The sequence below is a fragment of the Neltuma alba genome, unplaced genomic scaffold, assembly GCF_004799145.2.
Source record: "Neltuma alba isolate B1F8T4 unplaced genomic scaffold, ASM479914v2 tig00010701_pilon, whole genome shotgun sequence".
In the NCBI taxonomy this organism is placed as follows: domain Eukaryota; kingdom Viridiplantae; phylum Streptophyta; class Magnoliopsida; order Fabales; family Fabaceae; genus Neltuma; species Neltuma alba.
This window is the reverse complement of record NW_021635537.1, coordinates 286,441-297,325: the sequence shown is the minus strand read 5'-3', so window position 1 is coordinate 297,325 and position 10,885 is coordinate 286,441.

Sequence of the window (10,885 nt, the reverse complement as noted above, 5' to 3'; positions counted from 1 at the left end):
TAACATAAAATCTAGTAATTAATAATTTAACTTAAAATGCTTGAATTAGTTTAAGCTGCCTTTTAGACATGCACAAGTAAACGATGATTTTTAAAAAATGCCTAATATATATAATTAGGTTTAGGTGCAAATTTATCTGGCAAGCTTTTAATCTTGAGTACTTGACACTTGAAAATTTTGTTATGTTCAATATTCTGAGTCCCAACACTGGATTTCAAACTTGAAGAATAATATTAAACTAAAAAAAAAAATTTTGGGTGCCAAACGTTTTCGAGTAAAAATTTTTGAGATAAATTTACACCTTAATCATATATAATTTAGTTAGGATTTTTTTAGAGTATCAATCCACCGATATACTGTACAGATATTTGATACTAACATGACCTAATTTATTGTTTCTTGTAAAACTTTATCCACAACTGCCAATACGTAATAACTTTTGGTTCAACACCACATGTATCTTCTTTTATAAAGAAGGTTATGAATCCACGGGGCAGGGTTAAATTGTTAAAATTTAAATTATTCATGACAAGATGCTGGTGACAAAACTTTAAACAGTCTAACAAGTAATAATTTCAAAAATAAGACAAATGGCTTTAGAAAGGAGGGATCAGTTGCCAAATATGCTCAATAGAGGTACCACTTGACCCTGTGCTTCTAAAAATTGCAACTCATTCGTTTAATATTTATCAATTATCTATTGTGCTTCATAAAATTATCACTTGATTCTTATGCTTCAAAAATCGATTACAGTAATTTAGACACTTTTTTTTTTGGGCAAGGGGGTGGGGGAAAGGGAGGAAATAAGATTAAATTTGGTAAGAAGTATTGAAAATAAGGGATAAGAATTGTGATTGGGGTTAAAAACATATGTTAAAAGAATACTTAGCATGAGTGATTTTTTATCACATGAGATTAGGCAATCCCATATAAATAGGATTGGAGAATACCATCTCCCCTCATGGTATTTCCCAATTCCACATATATGGGTTTATCTAATCCCAAATATCATATAATTACTCATACTAAACACCATTTAATGCAGTTTTGTACTTTCAATTTCAATTCTTATTTTTTATTTTTAATACTTCGCACCAAACAGGACCTAAAAGAAATGGGAGGAAGTATGTTGATTTTTGTCCTTCATTCGTTCCTTCTCTGCAGATGAGCAAGGAACTAAAGGAAACTCAAATCAGAAGGCATCATGGCATCTGCTAAAGCACAAATTTTGACTAGTTACCTTAATTGCAAGGAGTGAATTTAGGAATTCCTCCTTTTATCCGGGAAAAAGAAGCTAAAGAAAGTGACGATAAATAAAACATGAACTAATGGGAAATGAAGAGCATTCAAAAATTTTCATGACAAACTACAGCACTCTGATTACAACTGAACATGTAGTCCTAAAGAATCAGAACTACAATACAAGCAACCACCTCTACAAGATCTTTAACACCAAAACCTTCTGCAATTTATTAACAAGATCTATAATAAACAACAGATAATTTGCATCATGTTATGACTTTCATCTGATATTAAGGCAGACCCAAGCAGTAAAAATTGATAGTGCAGATTTACAACAACAAAAAGTGCAAGAGGAAACCTATATTTGTTTCTAACATAGATGGTGTCAAAAGAAACTACATCACAGAAGTTCATATAGTCATGCCTACATTTAGCAGTAATCCATCAAAAGTTTTTCAGATGTTGATCCTCACCAATATCTACCGCATAAAAGAGGTTTGAATTCGTACTATGCATCTGCACCAAAAAGCTCAAGTAGAAACTTGTCATCCCCTGACTCAGAGCCCAAATTCCAGCTTTTGTCAAATGGCTCACTCTTGAGACCAACCACAGTTTTGTATTCAGCAAACTGCCTACCCATTGCCGCGTACATTTTTCTTGTTTGCTCACTGACAGCTTGAGCTGGTAAAAGCTCAGGATCATGCTCCTTCACAACACTAAGTACCCTTCCGGTTTTTAATATAAGACCCATTTAACCAATTTGATTAGATTAAAGAAGTTAAGTAAGTTAGATAATTATAAGAAATATGACATGTCTTTTCTAAAACACTATAATCATCTTTCTTAATACCCCATCTCACTCTTCTACTTGATTATGGTTGAGGGAGTATCCATAGGAGTAATTTAGAAAAAATTAATAAATATAAGAAATGTGTCTTATATTTAGGACCAAAAGTAACTAAACAATTGGGTCTTATATTAAGGACAGGAAGAGTATTACCCATTTTTCATCAAGCCATCTTTTTACATGCATGCTCGCTTTGCAATCAGTCTTTGAACAAGATCTTCCACCAGTTGAATTTTCAGCGACTTGCTTGTCCTGTTGGGAACATGGTCCATTGAATAATTTGTTATGCTCTCTTTCTGTTCCATACCACGAACAAGCAAATTTTGCATCTATAAGTTCTCGTGCTAAAGCAGGCTGTTTAAATAGATTTAAATATTAAACCTAAAAGAGCGTATATATGTGCAGTCTGATGATCTGGTCTTTTAAAAGCAGAGCAATCAACCTGGGGGGAAAAAATAATTCTAGGGTGCATAGAACTTTGGATGTGCTTGCAATACTAGAGTGGGGCACCTTCTGCTCTGATCTGATGTCAGGGGGAAAAAAGGAAACCACTAGTCACAACAAGAGTGAAACAATAAATATATATGAAATATATGACTAAAAAAATATTAACTTTAAAAATGCGTTTTTAGTTCTTTATTTCCAAAATCATTAGTGTTAAATGATTTTTTTTATAATAATCATAAATGTCTTGAAAATTAAACCTAACATGTTAATATTTGAGAAGATTTTATTATCATTCAAAATTTTAACATGATCTTTTTTATAATTTTAGAGTAGAAGGACTAAAAATATATTTTTTAAAGTTATAAAATAAAACCAAAATCTTATATAAAATTAAATCACCGACTAGATGCCAATATGGATTAGGCCTAACGAGTTAGAAGGCATTAGCCTTGTGCCTTTGGGGGAAAAAAATAGACGCGGATGTTCTTCTTATCTGGCTGGTACCAAATCTTTTTTTTAAAAAAAAAAAAAAAAAGAAGCTGTTATCCATGGTAAAAAGCTAATAATTTTTTAAATTTAAAATGAAAAAGAAAATTTAACAGTGGGCGTGTGGCACCTATAGTTTGAGTAGTGTCTCCCAATTTCATCTTTTTGCAATATTAAATGGCCAGAGAAAAGCAGCTAGTATGCCTCTCAAAACTAATTAATAAAATAGACTATCAAAAAGATTTAAAAAATAATCTTGTATTGCCACATCGGATAGTCACTTTTCAGAATAACTTATTAAAATATTTAATATTCCACCTATAGACTTGAAATATTAATATGACCAAATTTTATTATTTGGTGCACCACTTCATTCGTACGTAAAACATTTTATTGTTTGTCGCATCAAACTCATGTCACGCCAAAAAAAAAACCACAGTTACAATAAAAGTAAAAAATAAATATACATACGACTTGAAAAAACAACCTTAAATTTCAACCAGCGAGCACAGTTAAACTTTTTTTGCCTTAAAAAAAGCAAGTCTCAAATTTTTCCATCATGAACACAAATAACACAACTTGGAGTAGAGTGACTAAGGACCTGTTTGTTTTTGTTCTTTGTTTTTTTATTCTTAAAATAATTTTATAAAATTTTTTTTAAGAACAAGTTTTGGAAACAAAACAAAAACAGTTGTTTAGAAAATAATTTTTTAAAAATCACATTTAAAAAAATAAAAAAATACATTTTGACAGGTAGTAGTTATCACTAGTAGTAATAAGTAGTAGGTAGTAGAGGAAAAGAAAAGAAGATTTCTCCAATTTTTTAAAACAAAAAAATAAAAAAAACATGTACAAGTTGTTTTGGTTTTTCAGTTTTTAAAAACATATTATTATTTTTTGGTTATTTAAAACACTCAATTAAGAACAAATTGCCAAACCAATTTTTATATTTTTCTGTTTTTAAAAACAAAAAATCGTTTTCAAAATAAGAAACCAAACTGACCCTAACCTTTTTGTATCATTCCAAAAGACACATTGATGAATAACTCGTCAACAAGATTCCTTGACTCATTATTCTCACCTTTTTTCAAAATAGCTATAATAAGTGTTTTAAAAGTTACAACATCAGGTCCTCTTTCTTTCATTTTATAGAGCAAGTATTTACCAAAATTCAACAATTTTTAACTTTATTTTTATTTAATATATAATATACTACATAAAAACAACATTAACACAATAATAAATAAAAGATAAAATTGTATATTCATATAAAAATTTTATAAGTAGCACTAGAGGAGTACTTATCAATTATTACTTGACCCCTGTAGTTAAAAAAAAATTGATTAAGGTGATTTAGATATTTTCAAGAGGGGGAGGGGGCAGAAAGCAGGCCACTGATCTTCAATCCTGTGAAACTAAGTAAAACTCATCAAGATGCTGAAGGAAGCAATTGAACTGAATCCCTTATAAATAATAGTACCTCCGGTCCTAATTATAAGAGCCAGTTGACTAATTTAAAGAAATTAAGGAAGTAAGTTGAGTTAGTTATTTGTTCTAAATAGGTGTTGTCTTTCCTAAAATATCCTTGCTAATCAAATGTATTAACTAGAATTATAATTATTAGAAGGATTATCTTGAAAAAAATTGAGTAAATATGATAGACAAAATAGATTGGGATCTTATATTTAGGACTAAAATAAAAGTCAAACGGGATCTTATATTAAAGACCGGAGGTAGTATGTCTACAGAGTCGTATAGCATCATGCAATTTATATATCTGAACCCATTTAATGAGGTAAGGTAAGGCTTATTACTGTGATTGCCCAATCATGCCTCCATAAGTTCAACAAAAATTAAACCCCCGGGGGGGGGGGGGGGGGAGGCAAGAAAGAATGCTTCTTGGAGTTACTAGAGTGCCTTAGGCTTGTTACTACCAAAACCATTAACGTTAAAGCTCACTTGGAAGCGACAGCATTCTTAATGACCACTCATGCTCCTAAAACTGTCACTCGTACATCCAATTTCCAACGTTGATGACCATGAAATAGATGCCTGTACCCCTAAAAAAAAAGAAAAAGAAAAAGAAAAACACAAGCAAGAAAAAGAGGGGGAAGAGCAAGCGAGGCTAAACCCAAAAATAAGTCCTTGAACCAACCCTTTTATATGCTCATCCAATAGACCCAAGGTATCAAATAGTATATGAATGTAATTTATCAACACTTAATAAGGCTCTAAGAAAGAAAAATAACTACCAACAAATCCTAATAACGTGTTAAAAATTATCATTTTTCATTTTAAAACTTGTCATTACAGACTGCTTAGGTCGTTATTAAGACTTTTTAGTAATTATGTTTCTTCGATGGGACTTGATTGCAATTCTCCGAATTTTTTATGACAGCCTATGATGCTGATTACAACTTAACTTGTAGACTAAAGAATCAGAACTGCAATGCAAACAACCACCTCCTCAAGATCTTTTAACATTAAAACCTTGTACCATTTATTAACAAAATGCATAAAAAAAACAACAGGTATTCTGTATCATGTTACAACTGTCATACAATGACTCCACGCATTCACCCTCCCAGAGCTCGAACCTGTCAACAATTTTTCACCACCTCTTCTCAAACTCATCATTTATCCTTTAGATGTATTTTTCAAATTCTGGCATAAAATTCTCATGTTGCTCAAGTACACGAGCCAGATTTGCAGACACCTTCATTAATACACACCATAAGCACGTAGAGTGATAAGCATTAGGAAGCACATCTAAAATAATTGTCTTTAATGTCCTGTCAAGATCAATGATGACCACTTCTGGAGCTTGGCAACCAACTGCTTTCAGCCAAGAACAAGCAGCAGCACGTTCATCTGATATTAAGCCACAACCAAAGTGCAGATTTACTCCAACAAAAACCACAAGAGGTAACTTGTATATTTCTTTCTGTCATAGATGCGCTTGCAAAACTAATGAAATTAAGCAGCTAAAGGTGAGAGCGGAGAGGAATTATTAGAGTGAAGTACGTTTCGTGCTATGATTTGATGGAATTACTATAGAAGGGAGAGGAATTCGTCAATCAGAATCTTTGCCTCATCATTCTTACCTTTTTCCAAAAGAAGCATGATAATTGTTCCAAAAGTTACAAAATTAGGCGAGCACCCATTCTCTTGCATTTTATAAAGCAAGGCCTTTGCCTCATCATACAAATGCTCTTTACAAAGTCCTTTGATCATAGCATTGTATGCTTGGACATTCAAAGGATGACCATTAACCAAAAGATGTTGGAAAATCTGCCACGCATCGTTTAATCTATTACCCTCGCACAAACCATCAATAAGTATGGTATATGTGTAAGTATTAGATCGAATTCCTTGGTTAACAATTTGCTTGAATAATGAAATCGCCTAGTCAAGATGGTGACTTTTGCACAATCCATCTAACAAAGTACTATAAAATACTATATTTGGGGCACAACCTCTATCATGCATCTCATAAATAATATCTTGCACATCAGAGATTCTACCTGACTTGAACAAACCGTCAACAAGGGAGCTGGAAGTGACAATGTTGGGAATAAAGCTTTTACGACGCATTTCTTTAAAGAGATTCATGGCCTCATCAACCATCTTCATTTTACAGAGTCCATTAATTAAAACGGTATAGCTAATAATACAAGGAGCCAAACCACTACTGACCATCTTGTTGAATAGTTTTTTGACTCAAAAACATATTAAAGTGCCATAAGTAACATGATCAGGCTTTGTACCATACTTCATCATCCTGGCAACAAGAGCTTCAGCTTTAGTCATACTTTCTTCCTTACAAAATGCATCGACCAATATGTTAAAAGTATAAGCATCAGGGTTGATGCCTTTAAGTCTCATCTCATCAAACAAATTTGCTACTTCTGGCCATTTATCCATGACACAAAAACCATGTATCACAAAGTTGTAGGTCACAACATTAGAAGATATTCTATGATCAATCATTTCATGAGATAAATCGTAGGCTTCAGCTATGAGCCTTTCTCTGCAAAAGCCATCAATAATTGTATTATAAGAAACTAAATTAGGCTAAACGGGCCCTCTCCTCATGTTTTGGAGTAATTTGACTGCAGCCCTTGTTTTTTCAATCTTGCATAGTCCATTGATCAGTGTGTTGTAGCTAACAACATTTAACTGGAAACCTTTTGCGGTCAGATCATCATGAAAATCTAATGCCCTCCCAACGTCATCATTGATGCAAAGGCCCTTCATAAATGTGGTCAAAGAAATCGTATTTGGCTGACAGCCCATCTTAAGAATCTTGCCTAAGGCAGAGAAAGCAGAAGTCATTTGATCCAAATGGCAGTAACAATTAATTAAAATGCTCAGCGTAACCACAGAAGGCGTGAATCCCTTAGATTCCACTTATGCCAAAAGGGAGATAGCTGTTCGATGATGTTTCAACTTTGCAAGAGCTCCTAAGATCTTATTAGTTTGGAGTATCGAGGATTGGCGGCGCACATGAAGCAAGTGATTAAAAGAAGAGAGAGCCTCTTCAATGTTCTGAGGATTGGTACGATTGGAATGGAAACAGAAATGGAGAGTAAGGGCATGCAGGGGAGAAAGAAGGAAGGTAGACATAGACGCAGTAGAAAACGAAGGAAATCGGAAGAAGACGTACCGTGAAGGAGCTCTGCAAAATGACATCTTCAGTTGCATTCAGAAATTCAGATCCTTCAACAAAGAATTCAACGAGGAAGACGAAGGCGTTCTTGCCACTAGAGACGCACCGACATTTTCTTCGGATAGGTTCTACCGTATGAAGATTCAGAATCCCTCGCCCTCTTATTACTGATTTAATGATTTTGTTTTTGTTTTTCACCTTTTATAGTTTTTTTTTTTGGCCAACCTAAGTTTTATAAGTTAATTTTTTGCCTCAATTTATTATATGTTAATTTTAAGAATATTCCCCTTTGGTTTCAATTTAAATCATGTTCATATGTGAGAATTATTATTTTTAATTTATGTATCACTTTTAAAAGAAGCAAGGAAAGCAAGCATTTTTATTATTTATATGGTTGTCAAAAAAAATTATTATCTGTATCATTTTGACTTCATTCGAAAAGAAAACGGGGGTGGGGGTCTATTGGCATGATGTCTCTATTTTGCAGTTTTAATTTTTGGCCACGAGATATATGTGTCCATACTTATATTTAGAGTCGAAAAAACAGGTCAAGCCCGTCATGCCTACCTGTTTAAATTCGTTTAAGTTGAGGGCTGAATTTGTATTTTGAAGCTTTTAAAAAGAAGTCAGGCTTAAAAGAGCCAATCCTGTAGAGCCGAAAAATAAACGGATCGGCCCGTTTAATCTCGTCACCATTTTTTAAAAAAAAGTTTCTATATTTTTTTAAGATAAAAAGGAAAATCCTAACATTTTACACGTAGTATACTCTTAGTTTCACTTATGTCATCCACTCACACAAATAGTATTCACAAAAAAAAATCATCATAGTTGTTGGAAAAATAACCAAAAAAACGTGAAAATTGCAAAATTTAAAACTAAGTACTCCTTCAGTCCTAAATATAAGACTATTGTACTAGTATGTATACTGTTTTATACTTAGGATCAGAGGAGTATATTCACAAAAATGTATTTGTAAGTTGTCAAAACCTATTAAAATACTGTATTTGTAATTTTACAGTCTTTATCTATCATTCTCGTATATTTTGTATACTTGAAATAGAATAGATTAAAGAATCTTTTGAATTAAAATAAAGATCTATATTATTTTTATAGTTAGAAACAAATTTAAAACTAGTAATGATTGACTCTTTTCTTTTTTGTCTGTAGGACAAATAATTATTTTTTATATATACTATATTTGTTAGTTAAAATTTTTTGTTAATTATTTATAATTAAATTAGATTATCTGTATTGTAATTATTTACTGAACTTAATATTTATTTAGTTGTTTATGTATGTCTTTTATTTAATTTTTTTATTCAGTAAACTCTATTACACTGTGATAGATGTTTAGACATAATGATGTTTATATTTGTAACTTATTTTTATTCATATTTATACCTTTTATTAGTAATTTTATTGTTTCATTTTATTATTTTGATAAAATATGCAAAACAAATAAAAAAATTATATTTTAGTTAAACGGGCAAAAGCTCATGAGCTGGCCCGAACCGGTCAACTCATGGGTTGGGTTTGAAAAAATTATTAGATACCAGTAACTTATTTAAATGCTTGTATCAGCCTATATATATATATATATATATATATATATATATATATATTTTTTTATCAACACAACGTTATGGAACCAGAAAATTACAAAAGTGACACATTATTACAAAATAGTAATGAGATTTTCTTTTTTTATATTAAAAATCTAACTTTATTCTGTTTTGCCATTAAAACTTTAAATTAATATGGGTAATTTAGTGTGTGAGTACAAAGGGATACAAATATTCTCTAATCGCAGACGCCAGACAATTTCACAGTCAAAAAAGAAAAAAAAAAAGGAAAAAAACAAATATAAGATAGTTTCTGAAAACAGTATTTCTATCAAAATAGGTAATCTCGTGATGTTAACTATTCTGTTTTCTAAATTTATCCTCTTTTTTTCCGCCCAATAACGTAAGCTACGCAATAGTTTTGCAAACTCTGTCATCATATCATATAGTTAACAATGATAAAATTGGAACGAAGTACCATTTTCACAAAAAATAAAAAAATAATTTAAGAAAATTAAGATAAATCACACAAAATTCCGTTGAACTTTAAATAACGTACAAATAAAATTCTCAACCATTAAAACTAATTAAAAAAACCTTCCTAATCATTAATTATATGCTCTCTTAAATTTTATTTTCGTACGTATATAACATCAAATTCTGAGATATATGCAAATAATTTTCTAAAATTTTAAGTTCACTGTAGACAGGTTGCAAACAAAACAAATAGCAGGAGGATCACATGCATCCACATAATATATTAGTGGGTTTATTGTAAGTTTCATTGATTAAAAAATTTATCTATAAATAACATAAAATTTAGAGTTATTAATAATTTAACATAAAATGCTTGAATTAGTTTAAACTGCCTTTTTCACATACATACACAAGTGAATGATGATTAGAAAAATGCTTAGTATATATAACAGGGTTAAGTTCTAAATTTGTTAAATTAGTTTTTATTTAGGAGTAAGAGACACCTGAAAATTTTTTTGGATTCAATATTATCCCCAAAGGTTTAACATTGTAACAATTTTTGTCCCATACAGTTAAAAATATTAACGGTCAATATTATTATTTTAAGGGTCAGCATTAATTTTTTAACAATATGGGTCCAAATTGTTATGATTTCAAAATTTCACAGTAATATTGAACTAAAAAAAAATTTCAAATGTCTAATGCTCCCGGTTGAAAATTCTCAAAGACAAATTTACACCTTAATCCTATATAATTTTGGTAGTATTTTTTTTGAAGTAGTAATCCACCAATAGACTATAGATTTTTGCAACTCTAATATGACCTGATTTATTATGTCTTGGAAAACTTTATCCATGACAGCTGATAACTTTGTGGCTCAATAACACAAGTATCTCCTTTTACAAAGAAGGTTATGAATTTTATTTGCTAGAGTGGCAAAAATGAGAGGTGTGCAGAGAGCATATGATCTTCAATCCTATGAAAATTAGTAAAGCTCATAAAGATACTCAAGGAAGCTATTGAACTGATCTCTTAATAAATAATATCTCTACAGAAATGTAATTCATGAAGCATAAATGGCATCATGCAGTTTATATAACTGAATCAAAGCCATCACATTTATTTCATACCTTGATTTTAGTCCTTCATTCATTT